This window comes from Neoarius graeffei, chromosome 3 (genome assembly GCF_027579695.1).
Source record: "Neoarius graeffei isolate fNeoGra1 chromosome 3, fNeoGra1.pri, whole genome shotgun sequence".
In the NCBI taxonomy this organism is placed as follows: domain Eukaryota; kingdom Metazoa; phylum Chordata; class Actinopteri; order Siluriformes; family Ariidae; genus Neoarius; species Neoarius graeffei.
The window spans coordinates 81,203,249-81,209,235 of NC_083571.1; positions in this window are offsets into that span (position 1 = coordinate 81,203,249).

Sequence of the window (5,987 nt, forward strand, 5' to 3'; positions counted from 1 at the left end):
AATGCCAGTTAAAACTTTACTGTGCAAAAAGGAAGCCTTGTGTTAACTGTATCCAGAAGCACTGTTGACTTCTCTGGGCTTGGAGGCATGTGGGATTGGACCATCACACAGTGAAAACATGTATTGTGGTCTGATGAATCAGTATTCCAGGTCTTTTTTGGAAGAAATGCATGTTGTGTGCTCTGGACCAAAGGTGAAAATGACCATCCAGACTGTTACCAGCAACAAGTCCAAAAGCCAGGGTCTGTCATGGTATGGGGTTGTGTCAGTGAACTTGGCAAAGGTAACATGTACTTCTGTCAACATATGTTTCCTTCAAGATAACATTTTTTCCAGAGATATTTCAAAAAAGACAATGTAAAACCACATTCTGCACACATTACAAGGGAACAATTGTGGAAGAAGAGGGTGTCTGTCCCCAACAGAGAATGTATGGCAAATTTTGAAATGAAAAATATGACAATGATGGCCCCATACTGTTGCACACCTATTTGCGGGAAGAATGCAACAAAATAACAACTGAAACCCTAAATCACTTGGTGTCTTTAGTCCTTAAGTGTTGTGAGAAGAAAATGCAACATTATGAGGTGGTAAATGCTTTACTGTCCCAACTGTTTTTGAAAAGAGTTGCAAGAATCAAAATTAAAGTATGTATTTATTTAGAAAAAGAACAACAACATAAAATTCACAAGATAAAATATCTAATAATGTGCTATTGTATTGTTTTGAGTGCCATACAGAGCAAAGATTATTTCCAAATCACTGTTTTCAGCTTTGGTGGTGTACGGTGATACAGTATAGTGGTTAGCACTGTTGCCTCACAGCAAGAAGGTCCTGGATTCGAGCCCAGTGGCTGATGGCGGCCTTTCTGTGTGGAGTTTGCATGTTCTCCCCGTGTCCGCGTGGGTTTCCTCCGGGTGTTCCGGTTTCTCCCACAGTCCAAAGACATGCAGGTTAGGTTAACTGGTGACTCTAAGGCTACATCCACACGACAACGGCAACGAGATGTTATTTAAAAATATATCGCGTCCAAATGGGCAACGATCAGTAAAATATCAGGTCCATATGGCAACGCAACGCTTGCTGAAAACAATGCAATACACATGCCACACCTCTAGGGGCACTGTAAGACAGTCCCTTCGGAGACACCAGAACAATAGAAGAAGTAAGGACACATGCGCATAAACTATTATGCGCGAGACTTCATATTAGCCACAAAGTCAGGAAAATCTGTTCGTAAAATTACATTATAATGACCAAATACAATGAAAAGTATTTTTCCAGTCTCACCTGTGAAAGGTAATCCCATGTGATCTCGTTTGGACGGCAAACCTGTTGGTACAGTTAAACGCAGCTAATCTTTATTCTCCGCTTTGACCTATCCAATATGGCGGCGAGGATGACGTATGATTCTACGCGGAAGGCGGCGTCTTTAATGGTCCGGAATAAATTGAATGCTACACGTTGATGGATTAATTTGTTGTTTCTCACCTGTGAAAGGTAATCCCATGTGATCTCGTTTGGACGGTAAACCTGTTGGTACAGTTAAACGCAGCACATGAATCTTTATTCTCCGCTTTGACCTATCCAATATGGCGGCGAGGATGACGTATGATTCTACGCGGAAGGCGGCGTCTTTAATGGTCCGGAATAAATTGAATGCTACACGTTGATGGATTAATTTGCTCTTCTACGCCCTTTTTGAGGAATGTATTGTCGGACTTAAACCAACATCTGAAGAGGTGAGATTGCTCCTTTTTTTCCCTATTTTTGCTGGCGGGATTGACTCTGCCCTAAGGGCAGAGTCTCTCTCTCTCTCACTTTGCACCATTACACAATAAATATTCACAGTGAAAATATTGTGTAAGTGCGTTTCATGAACCAAGTTATAGGATTTGTTGACAACTCGCATCGAGTTCGTTACACTTCTACCCGGCATGAAGCACTCACAATCATGTGGTTGTGACGTCATCGTAAACAAATCCGTTCTACTCATCCAGACGACTTCACAACGGCAACGTTGCCAGATCTTTCCACTCTGGAACCCGTTCTCAAAAAGATTGCGCTTTGGGCACCCAAAACGCCGGTGCCGTGTGGACGCCAGGCCTAAACGATAAGCAATTGTATCGGAGTCACCTGAATCCGTTGCCGTGTGGACAGGGCCTAAATTGACCGTAGGTGTGAATGTGAGTGTGAATGGTTGTCTGTGTCTATGTGTCAGCCCTGTGATGATTTGGCGACTTCTCTAGGGTGTATCCCACCTCTCGCACATAGTCAGCTGAGATAGGCTCCAGCTTGCCTGCGACCCTGCACAGGATAAGCAGGTTACAGAGAATGGATGGATGTTTTCAGCTTTAATTTCAATTACAACATACCATCCCAACTTTTTCTGATTTGTGGTTGTAGACTTTAAGAGTCTTTCTGGCAAACAAATTAGTAACAAAAAGACTTGTTGGCTGTTGGTGTGTCAAGTTCTTTTCTTTTTAATTAAAAAAAGAGCTTATTAAAAAGAGGAAACCCACGCAGACACGGGGAGAACATGCAAACTCCACACAGAAAGGCCCCCGTCAGCCACTGGGCTCAAACCCAGAATCTTCTTGCTGTGAGGCAACAGTGCTAACTACTACACCACCATGCTGCCTAGTGCACAATTACAATTAAAGAAAACATAAGCAAATGCATCATACCCCCCCACCCCAGTATTTGTTCCTGTAGATTATTTAAAAAAGAAAGAAAGAAGGGAAATAGTATGACAGTAAATAGTGTATGTCGATAGTATATCCCTATCTACTTTGCATTCATATCCTAGTGGGGAGATAAATCTGTTATCAGTTCAAATGTAGGAACTAGAGCGGAACGAGACAAAACCCTGCCCTGGAAAAAGGAATTCTGAGGTCTTATTCAATTTATACAGCTCATAGAGCTGCTTTCCCTATTTTATCTTCGATGAGACATATTCTTTCTGACAGGATAAGAGGCTGGTTAGTTGAGTCACTTTGTGTTCCAGTTTACAGTGACCTTGTAGTATATTTTTCATAGTATGTGATGACTTTCCAGGTTATTCTAAAAAAAAAAATTAAAGAAAATAAATTAAACACTATACAAATTAATTATAAAGTGCTAAAGAAATATATGAAGAAATTTTATTAAAATCATGAAAAATGATGATGAATATATGTAGTAAGCAAAATGTGTCCATTTAATTAAAGTAAAAAAGTATTCTTCATGCCGTATAAGGGTTTTATTTCGCGTATATTAGTGAAATCCTTGGCCCAGTACAGTTTTCATATTATATACTGATTAAATGTATATGTACAGTAAATATGACCATTGCAAATAAATATTTACAAACTAATATGACCAGTTGGACAACATTTTCATTACAATACCAAAACCCTACTACAAAGTTGATTTATTTTTAAAAAATATGTGCCATATGAAGATAAATTGTCAAAAAAATGCATTTGGAATGTTGTTTGCATGGTTGGGGAAGCAAATTATGAGCAAAGGCATTTGTAAACTGGTTTTATTAGCCAGTTTGATTTAGGACCTCCATCTGCCAAGGTCATTTGTATCTCTGCTGTCCAATATGTTGCCTTGACCTGTGTCCAAGCATTAGCTGTCGCCAAAGCGGCCATTTATAAGTCTGACATGACTAGCGGCAGTCTGTCTTAGCTACAAACATTAGTGGTGCTTTAGAGCAGAGGTTCCCAAAAAGTTTTTTGTTGTTTTTGTTTTTAAATATGTATATCATAAACCAAAGGAATATTCCTTGTACTGACTTACCATTCTTGTGGGATGTATTGTTGTTATTAGAAAATAACCCATGCCAGGGTGATGTGATATGGCTCACTGTGAAGCAGAAGACTCATGACTTTGCATGCACATGCAGAAGCAGAACTGTAAAATGTTTAGCATTTTCATGCACAGTGATGTCGAACACACTGAAAAGCTCCGTGTCTCTTAAAATCTTCCACTGTTGTCATGATATGCATCTCAAATTGAAAACTCTGACCTTACATTCAAAGGTATTTACTAATCTAGAAAATCCAGTGGAATGGTACGCAAAACAAACCTTTCGGCAGGTTCACAAGCTAAGCTAAATTTTTAACTTTAAAAATGAACTATAATAGGAAAGCCAGTCAGTGTTAGTGCCCAAAAATGCTCCAAAATAGTTCATAAGTATGTGATTTGAGACATGACGTGTTTGTTTAGTGGAGGTAGATGTACAGGGAAATTTATCCATTTTTTATTGCTGAACTACTCCAGTGCTGCATGTCAGGATAGTGAAGAAGACTAAAATAACATGTACTCTATTAATTTAAATGTGGTTTGTTTAAATGTGAGTCCCAGTGACATTTGAAAATATCAGCACACAAAATATGTCATTGGTATTTCTCATATTAAATTGTAAAATAATTGAATGAAACAAAACAGGAGACGAAGTTTCCCTCATGACCCCATTTGTAAATCAATAGTTTGGGAACCCCTGTATTAAAGGCATGTACAATGGTTTTGTAATATTCATTTCGGTTCTATTTTACCCCACCTAACTGCCAAGGGTGGTAAGAAACACTTGGATACCTCCTTGTGCATATGCACATATGCTGAGACATTCCAGAAAGTCACATAATTATGATGCAGTATTTACAATTAATACAGCCTACATACAGCCATCTTTCCATTTTCCTTCTTTCATGTCAGACTACATGCACACAAAATGATGCTATCTGCTTAGCAGCTTATGACTACAATCTGAACTACAGCTGACCTCTCCTCCAATTTTTTTTTCTTTCTTTTTTCTTTTTTGGAAGCTGGGCACCGTGTTACAAAATATGCTCTCAAGGATGCAGTGTTTGGACAGTGGTGAGAAATACTGGTGCCCATTGGTGAGAAATTTCCCACCAGGTTTTTCTTAACAAGTGGTGAGGTGCCACAGGGTAATGGTGGATATGTGGCCCCCTGGTATAAGGTCAAAACACAAGCAGGAATTTTGGAAGGTCCATATAGCCATCAAGTTCTTATTGCTTCTGAGATGTTGCATTGTTGGTCAGTTCACACAATGTTGTAATGTCGGCTATATCAACCATCAGGATGGTATAAGATTGAATGTCTACCTTCACCTTGGAGAGAATCTCCTCAGGTGGGTCCGTCCACAACTAACCTCACTGAGAGTAACCCATCTGCCAGGACTATACAATAATGCATTGTACACTATCCAGAAGAGCAGTGTCTGCACCCAGAAGTGATCATCCAGATCTGGAAAAGGTTTCGCAAGGTATAGGTGGACTTCATCAAGGTAACCGTTGCATATTGTGGTTTTCCATAGAAAAAGTGAACAGCCTGCCAGTATAGGATGCTTTGGCCAACCACCAGCCTCACAGCTTACTTATTATATGTCATTCTTCCTCTAATACTTATTCTTCTTATGCTGTACAAAACTCAGCAACTAGGCCAGAGTCCTGTTTATGTCCCTGAAGTGACCAGCAAGACCTTTTATTTTCTACTACTTATCGCTTTAGTCAGAACATCCTGGCATCTTCCTCCCTGAGCAGATCTGCTGTCTCTAATGGACAGCAAAATTGTGTGTGGTTCTGGCCCTTGTACTGAATCACCGACTGAGGACTGTGACCAAGCAGTCCAGAAACAGTCCTAATCACAAGAGTCCCGAGCACACAGGCTTTTTATGCTGTTACATGAAAGCTATTCTACAATTGATGTTTACCTCATTGTCTGCATCCAGCCCACCTGCCAAGAACCTGGCCTTTCTAATGGGAGTGTGAGACAGCAGCAGCAAGTCCCATCTATGCTAAAGCTATATGTGGCATCCTAGCATCTCTGTGGGGTCTCTAAAAGGAGTGAAAGGCCTCCATCCATAATGATCCCATGATGACTTGAAATGGCCTGCTCTCTATTTTGCTTGAGATCACTCTGGCTAAATGACTTGGTGAGACTTGCTCTGGCAATAAGTACTCCTTGAATGCACT